Raw genomic sequence first — 21,436 nt, 5'->3', positions numbered from 1 at the left:
GCAGCCCTGCTGAGTTCAGCTCCAAACCTAATAAAAACTCACCTGCCAGTAGCCTCCTAGTAACCCTTCAGACCTTGATTTGCTTGATCCGGTGTGCTTGATTAGGTTTGAAGCCGACTATCGCCACCCCTGATATAGACTATTGATTTCGTCAGGTTACCTGAAGTTGCTACCTTAAGAGATAATGCCAATCAACTGGCATGATAAAGAATTATAAATGAAAAAATCAGCTGCCTCACTATCAATTTCAGTATCATTTAATTGCACATTAAGTACAGACTGAGCAATCAGCTGAAGCTTGGACATTGTTCTGTTTACTTAAAGTTGCTCCTAAACACACACACACCATTTCTTATTATTATTATAAATGTTGAAAACAGTTATGCTACTTAACATTTTGTGTAATATTTTCTCAGGAAACTTTGTTGAATAGAAAGTTTAAAGAACAACATTTTATTTGAAATAGAAATCTCTTGCATTATAAATTACTTTACTGTCACTTTTGACCAATTGAGGTGTCCCTGCTGAATAACATTTTAATCTCCATTAAACATTTTTTTGTAGCAATACATTTCGCAACTGTGGTTTCCTGAAAAATAAATAAATAGATGGGGTTAGTCAAAGCGGAAATGAAACCTCTGTCAGCTCTCAAATTTCACTCTCCATTTCCCTTTTATTTTTACAAGCGAGTCTGTGTTCAGTTACAGCAACAGCATTTGGCATGAACCTGGAGAGGCAGTCAATGCACCATTTTGAGAAATCTGAACATCGACACAACAGGGTTATGCAATAATTACTTTTTTTGAAGCACAGGGGTCAAAATTTAGGAGCAATGGTTAAAGGCCCCTGCACGATGACATTTGTGAGGCACTAGATGGCAAAATTACTCATGATTTGTAGCATGCAGATTTATCTATTGAAAGGCCTTAAAAAATTATGCACAAATTTTTTTTTTTTCTTCAATTTACTGTCATAAGAACTTTTTTTTTTTTAACTAAAGTTTATTGCATAAGCACATATTTAATAATACAATATGTCCATAACATGTGCAATAGCAGTTCTTGGTTCTATATGCAGGATACTGTGTAGATATGTTTTGTACACACAGACAGACAATCACTCACAGACAGACACATTCAAACACATACCATTGCTGCTCTTGAATTACACACAGCAGCACTTACACGTCAGATTGAAGTTTAAATAAAACTCTTCATGTCAGCACCATGGTTTGCTATTTCCACACCTCACATTGCATGCATACTTTCACTAGTGTGTGTGTGTGTGTTTGGTGTTAATTAGCTCTAGTATGTCCCCAGAAGTTAGCTAAATCTGACAACCTCCCTTTGGGGACATATGAGGACATCTGCAATACTGTTTTTGACTAATAATTGCAAAATGCAAATGTTTTCTGTAAGAGTTAGGGTTTGGGAAATGATCAGTGTGTAACAATTAGCGTCATATAAGGCAATGGAAATCTATGGTATGCCCTGATTTAGAAACCTAACCAAATATGTGAGAATGTGTATGTAAGAAGATTAAGAAGGGATTAAAGAGTATAACGTGGCTCCCTGAAAGAAGGGGGGAATGGTTGGCTATGAAAATACTGTGTGTAACATTGCTCTGTAGCTGACAGACAGGCTGGCACACACACACAGCTCCCTAAGTGTACCAAACATCTGCAAATGTACTGAAACACTTACCCCCACCAACACAGTAACACAGAGATACACTAAGACACATGCACTTTCCTTGACCTCATTCCCAGAACAACCAAAGAAGTGATGTTGCAAGCATAAAGAATGTGTAAATAAATATAAAACAACAACAACATTAATAAATTGTTATTAAACCGCAACAATAATCATTGTAATTATAATTTTTTTTAAATTAAACATTTTAAAAGCTGACTTTCTGTTATGTGACCATAAAATGTTAGAACCCTTTTAAATGCATTACATGCTCATGCAAGTTCATGAAAAGACAAGAGCAGCTGCAGTTTGGCTTTGATCCTGCTATTTTCAATGAGAACACAATCCATCATATACAACACAAGTGCCAGCCCATAGCATAGCTAACCTATATTCCAACACAATAAAGGAATCTTTATAGCTTTAACTACAGGGACACAGAGTGAGAAGAGACCATCACCTGTTGAACTGTCACAAATAAGCCAAGGAGAACAGACTCTGACCTGGTTCTTCTGTCTGGTGGTCTGTCCCACTAAATTTGCCATTCTTAAATGCACTAGTAAATCAATTGTTATTTATCTACAGATGTGGATTCGCCATATTGCCTACATTTGACCTCTACCTCGAAGAGGATCATTGAAACAGCACTGTTGCAAAAATAGGGTACATTTAAGTCTTAAAGACTTAGTCCATGAGGTGGTCTCTCACTGATGGTTCAATCACAGCTGAAGGCTATAAATAATATGAGTGACAAGACAAAGGTTTATTAGACTTCAAAAGTCAGGGAACGGGTGCTTCAGACTGAATTATCGGCATTTGTAGGAAAATATTGTTTCCAAACATTTCAATTAATACTTAAAACCACAGTCTTAAAAGCATTTTTAATCTTGAAATTTCAGTTTTAAAAATCATTCTGATGGTACACTGACTTATAATAATGTCTGTTTTGGGAGTGACTTTGGTGAGCAGGTATGAAATTCTGATAAAAGGGCAGATTGCTTTATGGCATTGACACTTGTAAGGCTATTCACTGTAATTACGACAGTGATACATTTACGACAGTAAATTTCACTTAACTGTAGGGAAACTAACAATAAATGTAATTTAATGCCTATTAGATCATGTTTTATTAACGTTTACACCTACCCCAACTCTAAACCTACTCCTTACAATAATGCAACATCAGTAATTATTGCTGTACAGTGTGACAAAATTACTATATTGATTTGTGCATGCCCAGTAGCACAGCTGTATACCTTCTAGCCTTAACCAACTGTAGGGGGCTCCAAAATCTAAAAATAAACAAAACTACATACAGTTGCTTTAAAGATGTGTATTAACTCACCTAAATGGTCAGTAATTCCTTCCCAACCATCCTCATGCTATCTGATTAATCAAAAAAAAAAAAAAGAATAATATTTATGGGATTTCTTTTTAACTGACATGTTTTTAAATCTGTTTTATAGTAAGTAGATAGAGAATTTCTTTGCACTAAGATTTTGTTGGTTTTTACAATCATGAATTCCCCCTTACTCTCCACACAAACACATACATATACACAGGAAAGGGGAACACATGGCACTGAAATTCCACTCCCTCTATAATAACATGTTTAACCCCCCTCCCACTCCATGTGCTTCTCTTATCCCCCCACATCCCTCTACCCCCCCACCACACATTTACACTTGACTCGTCTCTGACTTTGCTGACCCATTCCCCATTCCCACATCCCACAGACTCTCTCTCTCTCTCTCTCTCTCTCTCTCTCCTTGCTTATTTGACCGTGTGCCACTTGTGTATACTATGCACACAAGACACCACGTCTGAGGCTGATCACAGATTTATGGCTGAACATCCTTGATACAGACTGTGTTTTACAGCTAAAGGAAGAGAAAAGGGAAAACCTCAACTGGAGGGACTTGCCGACCCACTTAATTAAATGTAAGTGGAAACCAAATTACATATCACAGTATGATATTATAAATATGCTACAAAACACTATGGTAAGATGCACTGTAATCATATATGCTTTTATTGAACGTAACAGCTGCTATGGTGTTGCATTAAAACTTAAACTCTATCAAGATGTGTGTTGGTAAATGTTTGTGTTGAATCTATTGGTATAAATGAAAAGTACATTAAAGTATGTGTAATTTTACACTGCACTGCCATTACCATTAGGCAGCTGCAAAAGTGATGGTGTTGATATAAGAACAGAGATGAAACGTTCCCTGGTGCGTCTGTGTATGAGAACAAAATAGCTCTGCAAGCTTTAAAAGTCATTGTATTTAATTTCATTTTACAACAGACTAGTCGCCATTCATCAAGACATAAATTTCAAATGATAGATTGGGATTTAAACTACGATTTAAACCTATATGAAATATCCTTTATTTGGGCAGAGCTCTAATGAAATCTTTCCTAGCTTCCAAACTTAAATGTTTCTTCTACCATATGTTAGCAAGTGAAAACTGTCAGTCAAAAATAATTAAGAAGAAGCAATGTCAAAGAAGTGACGTTCAAAGAAACGAGCTGCCAAAATCTTACTGAGTTCTTGGCTAGGGGGTCCAACGTAATGATATATTCTCTTAGGGCCCTATCAAAGGAACATCCTAACCCTAGAATCATATCGAATCTGTTAAGTTACCATGTCCATTTCATTTAGTAGCTACTTTAAGACAAAATCTGTTAATTTCCTGCACAGATGAAAAATTAACTTTATGTCCTGTTAAGCGATGTTAGCCTTTCTAGAAATTTCTGCCAGAAGTTACATGTTGATTTTTTCACATAATGTGAGAAATGCGTTTACCTACAAAACAGACGCAAAGCAATGTTCGCTCTTGCATTCTTTTTGGGTCTTTTTTTCCTCAACATCCTCTTCTTTTTATGTTTATCTGTGAATGCTGTTGTTGACAGTTGATACATTTTGGACATTTCCAAACTCATAAAAAATTATGGAAGTAGGTTACATCTATCATATTTTTTAATGGACTGCCTGCTGAAAAATCACCAAGTTGACTGTAAAGCAGAAAGGCTCACAAAAGCTGAACGAATCTGACTTCAGCCAGCAATTACTTGCTTTTACTGTTTAGGGAGATGGTTACAAAAATTGGCTTGATATATCAGAATAGCTAGTTATTTCAGTGATACCTTTCAGAGAGTAGGATAATTTTTCATTACTATTTCATAAAATAACCTACTGTGTTCTATAAATGGGTAGTTCACCCCCCCCCCCCCCCCCCCAAATAAAATAAAATAAAATAAATAGAAAAATAAAACTCCATCCCTTAGAATTAATCCCTTCATAACCAAATACCAAACTTATATTTACATCTTACTTTTGTGTTTTAAAAACTTGTTGCCTGGAGACAAATATTTATACCTTCTTACCTTCAAACGCTACGGTAAGCTTATAATAACTGTTTATATATTTGGATCTGTCGGGAGGAATTTCGCGAGTAACTGTGTATGTATCTTTCCTCATATTGGTCAACAGTACCTCTCCAGCTACTCTGACATGGCATAAAGTTGAGAAATATTAACCATTTACCATGGAAACAACCAGTAATATAACCAGAATCAACATTGGCTTTTTTAGAGCTGGTGAGAACTTAAAAGATAGGAAAGGATTTAAACCGAATATCTTCTTACAGGTATAAGATATTTTATTTAACCAACAGATAGCCATGTAGCCTATAACAGTAAAGTTCATTACATAGGGTTAGATATGGTAAATGGTAATTTCGTTATAAACTGTGTAAATTGATAAACCTATGGATCAACAATTGTGTATCAGCATCATACTGTTTTTACCATTTCGTTATATGGCACAAATAGTAAGAGTAATATACTAGTATACAGCTCCGAAATCAACAGCAACTGTCTTTATGAGCCATTGAATCATTCACTGAGCTGATTCGTTATGAACTGATTCATTCAAGAATGCGCTACCTTGTGTTGCTCTGTTAAATCATCTGTGTAAATATATTAAACATATTTAAATCATTTAAATTAATGTCTTTAGCTGTAAAAAAACAGTGCACTTTCCACTTAAACTGATTCTCTTAAAGGGGTCATATGATGCGATTTCAAGTTTTCCTTTCTCTTTGGAGTGTTACAAGCTCTCGGTGCATGAAGAAGATCTCCTAAAATGCCTCGTTTAAACACACCCCCACATGTCTACATCACAATGTGGGAAGAGTTGCATAATGCTGCCCAAATGTTCATGCAAAGAAAGAAGGCCTAACCTTTGATTCTCACTGTTGCCACCGGTGCCATGTTGTGGATACACTGTTTCGTTGTGAAAGTGAAAATATTTTGTTTGGCCTTCCAAAAGAGGACACAACTAGAAATCAGTGGCTAAGTTGTATTTATAACACTGTTCCAGAACAGTTCAACCCAAATATTCAGATGTATGCAGCACATTTTATGGAGGACTGTTTCTTGATCCTGGGAGAGAAGACTACAATGCCAGCTGTTCTGACTCACAGTCTATAAGTGTGTTTACATATGTAAAGGATTTACCACTGATGTTTCAAACGCGAGTTTTGAGCAGTGTAGAGTAGTGCTTGTTGTTTGTCATTTCTCTGATCACAAATGCAGACATGGTTTTATGTTTACACGGTGCGCAACGCAATACGTAAAAACACAGTATAGATCATTATAATCTGTAATTATGTCCCCACTGGATGCAACAAATGTCTAATTTTTAATGGGTTTTATTGTTTTTTTCTTGTCGCGCTGGTGTTCTGACTGGAACACGCATCACAGTATGTTGAGGGGCGTAACATTTCCGTTTGAGGGAATAGCTGGCCAATAAGCATACACATCGCTTTTCAGACCGATGAGCTTTGTAAAAAACGATGCGTTTCAGAAGGCGGGGCATAGAGGAGAATCAATAATGTACAGTATGTGGAAAATAATGTGTTTTTTGAACCTTAAACCACATTTCATTACACCAAATACACAAAATAATGTTCTTTTCACCAACATCATATGACCCCTTTAAACCTGTGTTTTGGTTGCATTTTATCCACAGAGGTGCAGAGCTGATAAACTGTAAACTTTTGTAACTTTTGTAACAAGTAAAAAAAACATAAATGTTAACAATTGCTCAAGACTTACCCACTCAGATGATATCTTTGGGTACATCAGTGCTACAAACTACATTCATCTGTGCAGAGCCGAAGCACAATATATAATAAATGCTGGCACTGATAATGCAGGCACAAACATTTTATTTTGTTTGGTAAACTGAGATTGTCTTGGGATGTGCTGATAGAGAAAGTCAAAGAGTTGGCCTTTCATCACTGTAGCATAAGCCATTCAAAGCCCTTTAATTGAGAATCTGTAACACTGCACCAGAGAATATAACAGCAAGGCCAGATCACAGTTCATAGTCACGCACCCATTGCACCATACCGGAAAAAAATGGCAACAACATTGTCTGCTATTAAGATGAATGGAAAAAAAGTTGAAAAATAAAAGATACTAGGTTTTTAGGTTTTTTGCCCTGCAAATCACAAGTTTTTCATAGGATATGTTCAATGCTCTATATCAAAATATTAGTGTCTGGCATTATGGAAAAGACCTAACATGAACCTAAAATACAGTGTGACAAAAGGTCTCCCAAACTAATAGGGAGGAACCCACATTCTTATGTCATTATAGGAAATAATGCTTCACCACAGGTGCCAGAGCTGATTGAGGCTTGTGTCTGGTTTGAAAAATAGAGCGTTGTTCTTGTTGCTGGGGTGTCCCAGCCCCAGGGGAATCAATCCACTCTAGGACCTTCTGTTACCCCAGGGCATGCAGATGGATCAGCACGCTATGCACAGAATGGCATCTCAACTGATCCCATGGAAAGAGAACAACACACACTTAGTTCTTATGAGAGTATGTTGAGGTATAGCTGATGTCTAAATGCAGCCTAGATCATTGGTGACAGATTAGGTGCGTAAAATTTATGTGAAACAACAAGCTTTTTTTGTTACAAGTGACAATTTTTATATATATCATATTACAATCTATATTTTTAGTTCGATCATCTTTTTGAGTCCCAGTATTTTTTTTTTAGCACATTCATGAATCATCCATCTTTCACAGTCACATTGTAGTCGTTGTAATCACACCTTTTTTCCATGTATGGAGAATAGTCTTTCAAATTGAGGGTCACCACCTGGCCTAAGTGTCTAAAGTTAAAAGCACAAAATGAACACCTGACCCCCATAAAGCTGCTTATAGCTGCTAACCTCAACCATTACCCTCCCCAGACGTCAGCATTGACCTGCACCTGCTTACTGAACCAACACATGTAACCATGGCACTCTAAACTCTGAAAAATAAAAATAAATACAGTTTTTTCACATTCAATAAATGATGTCACTGTTTTCTGTAAGTCTGTGTATTAGGGGTTTTCACTGACTCTTTCTGCAGTTACATCGTTACGCCAGTAGGTGAGGGAAAACTGTATTTATGTGTAAGTCATTCACTCATTCAAAGTTCTCATGAAATCAAAATTAAAGTTTAGAATCAATATGTTAGTCTTAAGGTTTTATATAAGGCAGTGTCCTCCAAAACAGTGACAAAATTTGCATTTAGAAGATATAAGCATTCAAAGCTTGCAGTTCGTCACTTCCACCAAAACGGCTCAATGATTTTTTTTTTACGTCACATCATGCTTCATCTTCTCATCAGATCTTCTGACCAATCAAATGCTCTCTAGATGCGAAGCGCTTGTCCCCCTGCACTATATAAATAGACGCTGAAGTGCTGGCTTGTTCACAGTGTAGTATTTCCTGTACAGTGAATGGCCCCTAGTGCACAATGTATGGGCAATAGGGAACGATTCAGACATTGTAAATAAGCTTTCGATTGGGGCAAATGAGATCTGGTTCAGCACACACAGTCTGATCTGGACTTTGGCTCCGGTCCAGAGACGCGATCGCACAGATCGGATCATATGCGTGAGTCGGCATATATTAAAAACTTTTACAACACCACAACCTCAGCATGTTTATGATCGCTATTTTGTTTCTACTAAGAGTTTCATATTGAAACTTGGGGGTAATTATTAGATTGTGGCTGTCAAATGTGGTTTTTACCGAGCTCAACGGCTCTGGCCCGAGCAGATATAGACCTAAACAAAATGCTATTGACTATTTTAAAAGGGGGGCCGGGCTACTAATGCTGATTCATTATGAAACAAATCAAGTGACTTGCTGAATTTTAAAAGCGTGTATCAGCATCCTAATGTTTTTACCATTTCATTATATGGCACAGATAGTAAGGGTAATATGGTAGTATACAGCTCCGAATCCAGTAACTGTTTTATGAGTCATTGAATCATTCACTGGGCTTGTTCTGAACTGATTTATTCAGGAATGCGCTACCTTGTGTTGCTCTGTTAAATAATCTGTGTGGATAGTTTAAATGTTCCATTTTTTTGTTGGCTTAGCAACATAGACAAAGTAACGGCAATATATTGTCTAAAATGTTAGTTATTAACTTGATGTTTTTTGAAGTGTTGTATCCGGTGTCATTAGTGGTACAAAACAGTCTGTTATGGTGCTTGATATTGCAAACTAGTATTTGTTATCATTATTATCATTATAAGTGTTTACTGAACTTTCTTAAACTTCTAGTCATTTAATCTATCCCTACACTATATTAATGAATTGAAAATCTTACACCTTAACAGACAGTTATGCCTTGCAAAATAAGGTGGATAAAAGCAACATCAGTCTAATAAAGCTTGTGTATCAGGATCAGCTGGTTTTAAGGCCCTATTGAGTTTTCCCCATATTGATTGATTGGTTGATTCTTAATCTTTCTCTTTTTTTTCTTTAGCTCAGAAGACAATAACAAAGTTTACTGCAGACAAGAAGAGGGAGTGAGCCACGTCTAGTAAAACAGCTGCTGGCCCATCCATGTCCTGCATTTCATACAACAGAGCCATGGAGGGAGAGGAATCACGGGTCAAGGAGCTTGGCATGGGTCAACTTGCATTTTTTGGCCACCTTGAACGAGTTAGAAAGATTGCGTTGCTACTGGGAGCTCAAACATGTCCAACTAAAGACCCTGGAGCAGGTAACTCTACAAAAGAAAAAAAGTTAGACGCTGACACACTTGTTCATTCAAAAAAAACAAACAAAAAAAAAAAAACCTTCTGGAGGTTAATTTGAATGAACAGATATTTTGGTTAGAAGCCAAGCCTGTGTTGTGCATCATCTCATAGGAATGTGTACACTTCTGTTCAAAAGGTTGGGATCAGAAAGATTTTTTTATTAATATGAAAGAAATACTTTTATTCAGCCAGGCATATTAAATTGATCAAAGTGCTGTTCTTTTGAACTTTTTATTCATCAAAAAATGTTTTAGTGTTTCCACAAGCCATATTACATGGCACATCTGTTTTTAACATTGATAATAAACAAGAAATATTTCTTAAAACGCCAAATTGGCACATTAGAATGATAAGGATGAAATTTAAAACATATATTCAAATACAAAACAGATATTTTTAATTGTAATAATATTTTCACAGTATTACTTTTTTGCTCTATTTTTGATTAAATAGATGCAGCGTTGGTGAGACTTCTTTCAAAAATATTAAGAACTCTCCCAACCCCAAAAGTTTATCCCTAGTGTTCAAGTTGTTGTGCATTATTTGAAGCCACTTGTGTTGCTTTAAATATGCCCACAGAGGGAGCTGTATTACCATGAATCACTTCCATTATAACTGTGAAGAAATTTCCTGTTTGTTTTTGCAAAATGAGGACAGTTAATTTGAAAATAACTACAAAATTCTTTCAAGGTCATCTTTCCGTTGAAATACTTTCTTCACTTACAAGCTATGCCATACTTCTGGCTATTTTTATAGAGATACAACATACACATGCCAGCACACCCAAAAACGTTTATCAACTTTCAAAAAGCAGCAAGGTCATGACTCATGTATAGCCTACCATTAGCGTGCTGTGACACTGTATATGTTTACTGACCGTCCAGAAGGGGGCGCCAGTTCATATAATATTTTACTGCATTGCTTGCTGACTCAATAGGGCATACGACTACACCTGTGACATTTCTTATATTGTGATATCTAAGACTAATGTGGGTTAGCTTTTTTTTTTTTTTTTTCATTTTGAGTGGGAATATCCCTTTTAAACACATCTAAACGTACTTTTCATCTATCTGCTTGTTGTTTTACATAGCTTACATAGCTTATTATATATTTAAAGCTTTTTGTGGGTGATTTGACATCAGTTTTTCACACAATTTCTCTGTATCTGAGCAAAGTTAATGGAAACCTGCTGGTCACTGGACAGATCATGGATTAAGAAACCTAGTTTTATAATAAGATTTTTATTTATACAAAATATTTCGTTACTTTGTCTTGGTACGGCCTTTTACCTTTTAATGTACAGTTTTAATAACTTTTTGTTGTGAATACTTACATGGTTCCATATTTTATTATACTCCTTGCATTATATGTAGTATATATATATAGTGTATATATATATATATTATATATTAATTATTCTATTATATTTTATATATATATATATATAAATAAATATAGGCCTAGTCTTTTTTGTATTAAAATAAACAAAAAATATATTAATAATATAATAATAAATATCTATTATTATATATAATAATTATTTTAGAAAATATATATAATAATAATATAATTTTTTTCACACACACAGTCACACCTATTTTTTTTTTTATTTATTTATTTTTATTAATATTACAAATATTCAATACAAATTCTTGTTGTTTTATATTACTGTGTATTGTGACTGTGGTTGGTGTGCCAGATGACCTATAGGGTGCAAAGGCAAAAAGTCAGAAAGAAGTAACTCAAGATCTGCAGTCTATTTTAAATCAGATCGCTACTGTTACGGTTTGACCCCCCACATATCTCTTATCGCTTTGTGAGTTGTGATACACAGCCTTGGTGTTTTGAATAGCTGTGACTGTGTGTTTGAATGTCATCGTGCACGCGTGCGCATATCTCTAGTCTGATTATAGTAGTCACCACATGTGGGAGAATCTATGACAAGTTGCCATTTCTCTTTAAAATGCTCTAGAGTATCAGTGTACCTTAGATATGCTGAGTGTGCTGCTTGCATTATGGATGTGTCAGATTATACAGACCGTGTGCCATTCACCCCATTGTGTGTGTGTGTGTGTGTGTGTGGTGTGTGTGTGTGTGTTGTGTGTGTGTGTTGAGAGAGAGAGCGAGAGAGAGAGAGAGAGAGAGAGAGAGAGGCGAGAGAGAGAGAGAGAGAGTGTGGAGTGAGCACTTTAAGTGCTGTGTCTAACGTTTTAAAGGATACATCGAGTTCTGCTAACTGCTTCTCCGTCTGCCTGGTGGAGCAAAGAGTTTTTCCACCCTGGGCCCCACCTCTTGTCCCCCCTCACTGACTGACAGATGTTTTGCTCCCTTATATGGAAGAGAGGGGAGCGTTCCCTCTCCTTCCCCGTGACCACGTCTCTCCTTTTTGCTGTGACTGCCCTTTCGTAATCTGTAGCTCGCCTGCACGGCTCATTGTCCCCCAACCATCAGACCGGCCATTAAAGAAAGTGATAGAAAGAAGCAGGACCAAACTGCTAAGAGACAAAGAAAAGTGGATAGTTAAAAAGAATAGGGCTGCCAGTGGGTGGAGACCCTTGCTGGGGTGGAGTTGGTACATGGAGACCTTCTTGCAGGATAAGGACTTTGGATGTGGGAAGTTTGTATTCTGGTTGAACAATCATGGAGACGATTTGGAAATTTTAGTACATGAGGAAACGAGACAGTTCAACCAGAACGTGGTGGATTGAATGCCCACATCAGTTTTCCCCCCCCCCTATTTTGGAGTAATCCACCCGCCTGTATAACTTGAATGTGATGGAAAGGCTAACCAATGTCTTATATAGGTGAACCCTTTTTCTTCCATGGGGGTAGTTTGCATAAATCCCAGTCAAATGAATGGGAACTTAGCTGCTAATGCTTTTTTATAGAGCGGGGGGGGGGTGTTGATGTAATTATCAGGTCTTTAAAGCAAAAACTGCCACTTAAAAACCCAAAACCGACTTAATAATTAACTAGTACGCTGTAGCTTATATCAGGAGCAATGGGTGTGGGGGCTTATGACTACACTTGGGGCAGGTCCTTAACTAGGTTTTACAGAAAAAATTATTTTTGTTAGCAGCGGGGTTTATTGCGAGTTTGGTTTGCAACAGTTGCAACATGGATACCTATTGTGCACCGCCCACTCGATTTCAGAACGCCCCATAATAAGGTTGATATTGAGGATTCATTATTTCAAAGACTCCTGTGGTTCTATCGACGTAAAAAAGGTTTTTTGGGTGTAAACTGGTTATCTTTGCACCTTTGTCACAAGGCAGGGACGGTTTGATGATACTGGCATTAAAAGGTGTGATTACAATACGTGTGATTTAACGTGATATATAGAATCCATGCGTCCTGTGTTACTTAATATTTCTCAAGTGGTAGAGTCTTCGTTACACGTTACTGGGATTTTGCCTTTCTACTAACTATAGGTAACATTGTAACGACATGTCAACTAATCTCAGTTATTGGCCAAACTGAGGTCTGCTAAACTCTCAGAGTTAGACTGTTTAGGTGAGGTTAGGGTTAGTAGATTAAGTGGACACATACTTGCAAAGTTCTCTTAGTCAGTTGGTGTTGTATGTTGTGGGACCCATCAAATAAAGTGTTAAAAGCTATTATGAGCACTGCTATAATATTAAGTGCTGTTGACATGAGTTGCACATTACTCCTGTTAGTAGAATGTCTAAATAGGGACTATCAACATTAAAGTGTACCAGTTTTTATTTTTTTTTTCCATATGGAAAGTAAATTAAGCTCGACTTATCATAAAACAAGTGATGTCATGTGACACGGCCTATTCAATAGAAAGATTTTGTTACTAAATCCACACTAGACCACTGCTTTGTGGTATATAGCTATGCTCAATCAATAAATACATTTCTAAGTGTCACAATGGTAATAGCATATTTTGAAAATGAAATGACTAAACTGCCTGCAAATCTAGAAGAAAGCAAACAACCTTCATCGAAACGTGTAGACAGTAATGCAAACACGAGTGAAGTGTACTCGTGATCGCTGTCTCCTTCTCTCGTGGTTTTTTGGCCAGTGTTGGGGGTAAGCATTACAGACCGCGAGTACGTAACCAAAGGCCTTTTCAAGAATAGTAAAGACGCTATACTTTTTAACTTTACAAAGAAAATATCTGAGTTACTTTTCAAAATAGTAACCCACGTTACTGGTAATTCCAATTTTTGACGACAAGCCTCTGTTCCCATGGCGAAATCGGAAGTTGGAAACCGACGTGTGTTGGCGCTGTGTGAACATGATGTTACTGTAGTTCTAGACAAATGTGAACGTGCATGATTCATCCCATACGTCAATTGTCAAAAAAACAAAAACCCTGAGTATTCCATCAAAATTAATCACAAACAGTGAAATGCAACACGAATATGATGCCAACCGCAATAACTACATTATATTAAATAACACACCTGGCTCTATTCCCATTTATTAACAGTGTCGTGCTGCTGACCTTTTAAATGATCCCAGTGTCCAACCCATACTAATAATCAAAAATGACTTTTAGATAAACCTATACAATTTTGTGGCTTCATGTGTTTTTTTTTTTTTATTGCTGAAGAGTTGGTTTTTTTGAGACCTTCTTTCCTCCGATGTTGTTCATTTCCCGACTGTAACAGACGTGAAGGGAACTGTGTTCCCCTTTCGAGCCTGGGGGTTTGTATCGGACCAACTTTTTTTTGGGTTTGGAGAAAGGGCTTTTTTACCATTTTGCTATAAACTAGACCGTCCCTTATATTAAAAACACGCAATCAAGCCCTAGGCTCGCCTGATTGTTAAAAAGTACCGAGTGAAAAGTAACGCAAAAGTAATGAACACCATTACTGTGTTTTTTCCCATAAAAAGTAAACCCTTAAGTAACGTATTTTAGTTAACCCTTTTTTTAGGGACGTAAACCAACACCACAAATAATTGTACTTGCATTACTTTTAAAAGTCACCTTGCTCCCCCAACACTGGGTTTGTGGGCACCATTTGTAAGTTTCCAATGAATCCTGCCATACCCCAACCAAGTTGTTGGCCATTGCCAGAACAGCATGTGTCCTCAACCCAACAAATCCATTAAGTGTTGCTTATATAGTGGCATGAGGAGGTAATTTATAACCTGTGGACCTCATTATTGGTAAGTCATAAAGTTCCCCCCCTTGCTAGCGTTGATTGCTGCACTTTTTTTAACAGTCTTTCTTAAAACCTGAAATAAGGGGAGTAAAAAACCATTTTTACTTGGCCGTTCCCATCCATGCCTTCTTGAAAAGGGTCCAACAAATGAGAATAATTTATTAGATCACTAACAATTTTTTGAAGCCATAGTTTTAACCCTGGGGTAAGTTAATAATAACCAAAATCCTTAAATCACATATGAGTAATTTTATTTCAACGTAATGATTATAATAGTTTTGTTTTTTGCTTTAAATTTAAGGTCCCTTTTTTATGATTCTGTATATTTTTTTGGATAACCAAAGAAAATTTTTTTCCATAAATCTTTTGTCCCCCCATCAATTGGTCCCAATAATCACAAAAAAAACTTAACTACCCCCCCCCCCCCCGTCCCCCTCAAACTCCACTGAAGAAACCAGTAATCATTCACGTGGATTTTTAAAATAAGAAAATTAATTATAAGGCAAAGACAAAAAACCCATAAGAACAAAAATAAGACACAAGGGCCCCTAAAACAATTACTGTACCATTTTTTTGCCCATGAAAGTAATCACATGTACTAAAAAACTATGGCCTATTCCTTCATGGTGTAAAATATAATTTTTCTTCTTTATTAAAGGTTACAAAGAGATTTTTAGGTCCCCCCCCGGATTTTTAGTGGGAGAGTTTTGTTTTTTTTTTCTCCTTTAAGTTTGTGGTTTTTTTTATGAACATGTTTATGACAATATTATCCCTGCGTCCCCCCCAACTTTTTAAGAAGCTTCCTGGATCCCCAAATAATACGTGTTTACACCTGTGGTTTTTCCCTTTTCTCGCTGTGTTTTGCTTTCAAAACACTTTAATTTTCCTAAATTACTGTTGGGTTTTTTTTTACCGAGGATGGCCCCTGTTTTGCAAAGAACCATTGCATTTTTTGATACAAACCAAGTTGGTGGGGTGTTATTTTAACTGGTTCAAGGCCCCTATTAAAGCGGCAAAAAATACTCATGAGCACCTTTTATCCCTTGCACGGAACTTTTCCTCCTGCCAGTGGGCCTCAGAACAGTTCCCGCCGCCCCCCTTCTCGGGACCAGCGACCGCTGAAAAAGTGATTTTGTCTCTTTTCACGGCTGAATTTGCTCTTTCAAACAGAGCTTAAGGAGCCCCACTTGTTTTTTTTTTAAACCGCAAATTGCTTTAAACGCATACCCAGAACGAAATAAAAGTGTTTTTTGTGGAAACGACCGTAAGCAGCAGGCAATACTTCATGAATGTGTACTGGGCCGATAGAAAACTGCGATACTACTAACTGATACCTACCCCCCCAAACAATTTTCCTACAGTTGTACAATTTTTCCCTAAACCCATGGAATTTCCCCTTTGTTCCCTTCATGTCCACAGGGAATATTGCCCCAACCCCCTACCTCGTTTGTTCCACAGTGATAAACAAAAAATGAAAATTTCTGTTCATGTATTTTCCACCCTCACGTTGTTTCGAAAACCTTATACGAGATTCCGTTCTTCTTGTTGAACACACACACACACACACCCACCACAAAAAATTACCCTGAAGCGAAATGTGCTGCCAACGAAACTGTTTGTGAATTTTTAAGGATTTGACTTGGCTAGGTATGGACAAAATTTAAGTAAAATTCAAGTGTCCTTACCACTGGTTTTGGTTAACCAGCATTCTCCAAACATGGATCCCTTCTTTTGTGTGGTTTAACATAAGAAAGAAAACCTGGTTTTTGGAACAACCTGGAAGAAAAGTGGGGACTATACATGGGGGGAACTTTTTTTGGGGAACTTGTTTTGTTTTGGTAGAGGGACCATCAACAATAACAAGATTCTTGTTTTGCCAATGCACAATAAATGGGGATACGATAATTGGTTTTACATTTTTTTTTAATGTAAAATTGATTACGTAAATAAACAATCAAACCATTAGAGAACAATGGTGGATATTTAAAAAAACTAGATAGATACTTAATTTTGTGCTTATAACATTCTTTTAAGAAAAAGGATGGAATTAGGGTAATTTTGTGGCCTTTAATGCATGAAAAAAAAAATCATGGATGGAACCTCAAGAAGTGGTACTTTTTTTACAGTTTTATGGAAATCCTTCTGCTACTACATCTGATCTGGTCTTTCAAGGGAATTTTCCCACTCCAAACCCCACCAAAAAAAAAATCCCATTTACTCTTGAATCTATTGTTTTTTTTTTGCCATAAAAAAAAACGTGAAGTAAAAAAAGATAAGCGTTGATTTAGGGGATACACAAAGTTTTAAAAACCCAATCATTTAAAAATCAGGTAATTAACTGAACTACTGCATACAATAACACTGCAAACTTGTTCCAGTCCCCCCCATGGATTAAAGGAGGAAAAAGTCCTCTGTAAGAGTACTGGATAAACCTTAAATGTAAGTTTTAAAATGCAATGACAATAACTAGGGTTTATATATTTATAAATAACTCCAATTAGTTTTAAACTCATACCTTTAATTAAATAATTTTGTTCTTTCAGCTAGCCATAGTTTAACCATGCATAGACTTTTAAATTAAATACCTCCTCCCCCAATGAACATGTTTATGCTGAATATAAGCAATTTCAGCTACATGCATTTAGTGTTGTGTAATCACCCAGACTGCCCCTCAGCATGAACTGCATTCATTAAAAATCTTTTTAACTTTTATTGGTTTTAGTACCATATTACTAGAAGTAATTATATAGCAATGCGTAACTGAATATAAGGCCCAATATTGACCTCCGAAGGGTCATTTTCTTTTTGTGTGTGTCCCCCCCCCCCATCTCCCTGGTGATTCACAGCACAGCACTGAACTGTACCATTCCCATGTTTGACAATCTTTTTTTCCCTTGTTTCTCAAAAAACTGCCTATTGGTGTTTATTGATTGTTAGTACAGACCATAAATTACTAGAAACTTTTATTATTATATTAACCTAAGCCATTAAACCGCTATGGCTAGAGATTTAAAATTATTGCGCGATTTGCTTTTCCACTAGAAGCTGCATTGTGACCAAATTTGCTAGTTTTAACATTATATTTCCTCACCTCTGAGGACCAGTACAAAGATAAGCGTTGATTTGAAGCGTATCCCCTTGTTGAATGTAAGCATTTAAAAAATTATCTAATAAACAGGTAACACCCTACACTTTTTTGGACTTGTCTAGTCATGGATGAAAGGAGGGAAACAGTCTTCGTTTTATAAATTCATTTAACTGCACGTGTGGGGACTAATGTGTTTGAATGCCACTTTAATGGCCCCTTTTTGGGTTTGCGATAGGTGATTTATTATCATCCAACCTTATTATATGTTTAAGCTTACTGTTTTTTGCCCCTAAAACTGATAAATGAGTTTTCTGACTCTTCTGCGAAATAACAAATAAAACCAAAAGCTTTATTTTTTTACTTGTTAGCCTGTCCCCCCCTGCTATTTCTCTTAAATTCTTTACCACGAAACATATTTTATGCTGAATATAAGCAATGGGGGTACCCCATTTACTTGTGTCATCTGTGATTCAGCACAGCAGCATGAACGGTCATTCATATGACATCTTCCTAAACGTTTATGATTTTAGTAACATTATTACTAGAGTCCTATTATATACAATGCCATCCACGCTATTTGATTTAAAGTAAGTATGTTGATAGAACTGCATTCACAATTGCTATTTTAAACACATTTTTATTTTCCTACTTTTACAGGAAAAAATAACGATAAACCACCATGTTGATTGTCTCTGCAATTTAAGTAAACACTTTTTGGGACTAATCTAATAAGGATTTGTTATTAAAATTACATTTTATCCCCCCGTTGCGTACAGTCTTAATGTCTTTGAATTGGAGGTTTTTGCAACTTTATACTGTTATCTGTTGCATTAAACTTTAAATGAGAATGCAATTGAAATTAGGGTAAAATTTCAAGCTCAATCACTTAGATGTCTGCGGCTATACTGGGTGATGGGTCAATTGCTTAAAATAACATTATTAATCATATTTTGCCTTAACATATAAATCACCCCACATTGTGAAATTAACCTTAGCATTTCTTTATACGGATATTTTTTACTGGACCACAGTTAAGGTTAAAACAACAATTGGCAAAGTATAAACTTGCTGGGTTAATGATAACATTTATATTAATTATATATACCATATGTGGTGAATAATATGGTCAGTAAAAACAGGTATAGTATTTAAGTAATTTTGCTTCTACAAAATTACATAAATGCTAAACCCCTACCTGTAAAACATTCAGCATCTGTAGGGATATTTTACTGGGAAAAATAAGTCAATAAATGACAGGTGTACCTAATATTGAGGAAAGAGTAAATGAACTGCAGTCAGGTTTTCTGTGGGACCCTTTTCTAAATGCACAATAAACCAGCTAGTGTTGTCACATTAGAGTGAGTTCATCAGTGGTTCTCAAAAAGTCCTCACCTAAACATGTGCACAACCTGAATCAGAACACAGAGGAGAACAGAGGAGGAAAACCCGCTCCCGGAGTGAACCTCCTGGATGTAGGATGGCAAGTTTTGAAAGAGGAAAGGAGGAGGGAGGGGAGGGGAAGAATGAAGGGAGAAAAATGGGAAATACATCAGGTGAGGGTGGTCATTTGTTTGTACCCCTCCCAACCTCTGAAATAGCCCTCCTTGCCCGCATTGCTCTTTTTTCTTTTTCTTTTCATTTTTTTTTTATCAATACTGACATTGTAAAGAATGCAGCAAACAACTCATTTTGTCCACCATACCTGGGATCACATATATGCACACCCACCACCGGTGTTTGTTTTAAAGTTCTTACTGCCTTCGTTTTCCTGTAATGACATGTGCATTGTTTGGTGGGGTACGGTTACTGGTTGCACCTCTGTCCATTGGATGGTCCCTTTTATCACACATCACGCAAATGTCACATTTCTCTGGGCCATTGCAAGACCCCATTTTTTCCACTTGCGGCTTGTAGGCCAGCAGGAGTGCATCTAAAACATTTCTGATAAGGGGGATTAGTTTATTTTTGGTTAAGAAGGCAAATTAAAAAGGTTGAGTTGAACAACTCAGTCCCCTCGTCAGGAGGTGAAACCCAGGTATTCCAGCAGCAAGTCCCCCTGAATTTTTTAGTGGGCTTTCCCTCACCTTTTCAACTACCCTGGTTTTTTGTTTTGTTCTGGGGGCCCAGGGTTTGTCCCCCCATAAAAGGACAGAAAAACATTGTGTTGATTATTTGATGTTAGTTGTGAATTTGTTTTGTGTTGTTTAAACATGAAATTGACAAAATAATTGAATATGTTTATCCTGGAGGTTTTTCTATTTAAGGGTTTGTCCCTAAACCAAGTTAGATTTTGCCTGGCAATACAAGTTGTAATGTACACAGTAAATTTCACGGGGGGGTGGGGGGCCACCTTGTGGGTCATAATCACATTAAACTGGTTCCCCAACACGTTTTAAAGGCAATAGTTTCACCGGCAAAAAATTATAAATTCTGGCTTGTGTCCAGGCATTTTACAGTACCTAAAATGAAAGTTTGTTTCTAAAACCCTGTGTTAGAGTTAATCTAATGTTGGTAACCAATCAGTTTACAGTAGCCATTGACTTTCCATAGTAATTTCCCCCTGCTTGTTTTGACTACCTCTAAAATATCCTAAATGTATTTTAAATACATGTATTTCATGCTTAAGTCTACTACAAATACATTTACCTAATCATGTTGCTTAATAAAAATACTCTTTAATACTTAAAAGTCAACTAATTTTGTGTTTTTAATGCACTTTTATTTACTTTGTGTGGAAGTTGTGCTGAAGGTCCCCCAATTAAAGATATACTGACCTATATTTGATTGTGCCCTAAAGTGGAGCTATTTGCAAGTATACTTTAGGTACACTTAAAATATCTTTTTTTTGCATTTAAAGACAGTACCATTTATTCAAAGATCATGTTTTCTTTCCCTCATGTCAATAGTGGGGCGACATAAAAAACTCATTTTGGGTAATAATACTGGGTTAGTTACCAGGTTGCTAGGGATGGGCAAAATGCAATTTAGGTTGGGTGAGATGAACCACAAAAGTCTTTATAATGACGGAGACCCCTTTTCATAATTCCATTTTAAACAATTTGAACACCTTATATGTCAGTTTTTATAATTCACATTATACTAATACAGTTATAGTTATAACTGTATTGCCGAGTACTGCCAGTTTGTTTGAATATATTTTAAATAAATGAAAACCTTGCATGCATTTTACTTCCCATGTTTTGTCATAAATGTAACTGTTTTTTGTTTAATGAAGGTAAAAAAATATCTATACAATGAGGCCCTCCTAAACTATATTTTACCAGACGCTAAAATCATGGTAAAACAACACTTATGTTGACATTATCATATCAAATCAATGATATGATACAAGATTTAAGATCTGTTGGTGTATTACTGTGATTGCACTGAAGTT

This window comes from Cyprinus carpio, chromosome B20, assembly GCF_018340385.1.
Source record: "Cyprinus carpio isolate SPL01 chromosome B20, ASM1834038v1, whole genome shotgun sequence".
In the NCBI taxonomy this organism is placed as follows: Eukaryota; Metazoa; Chordata; class Actinopteri; order Cypriniformes; family Cyprinidae; genus Cyprinus; species Cyprinus carpio.
Note: the sequence above shows the minus strand (reverse complement) of the source record.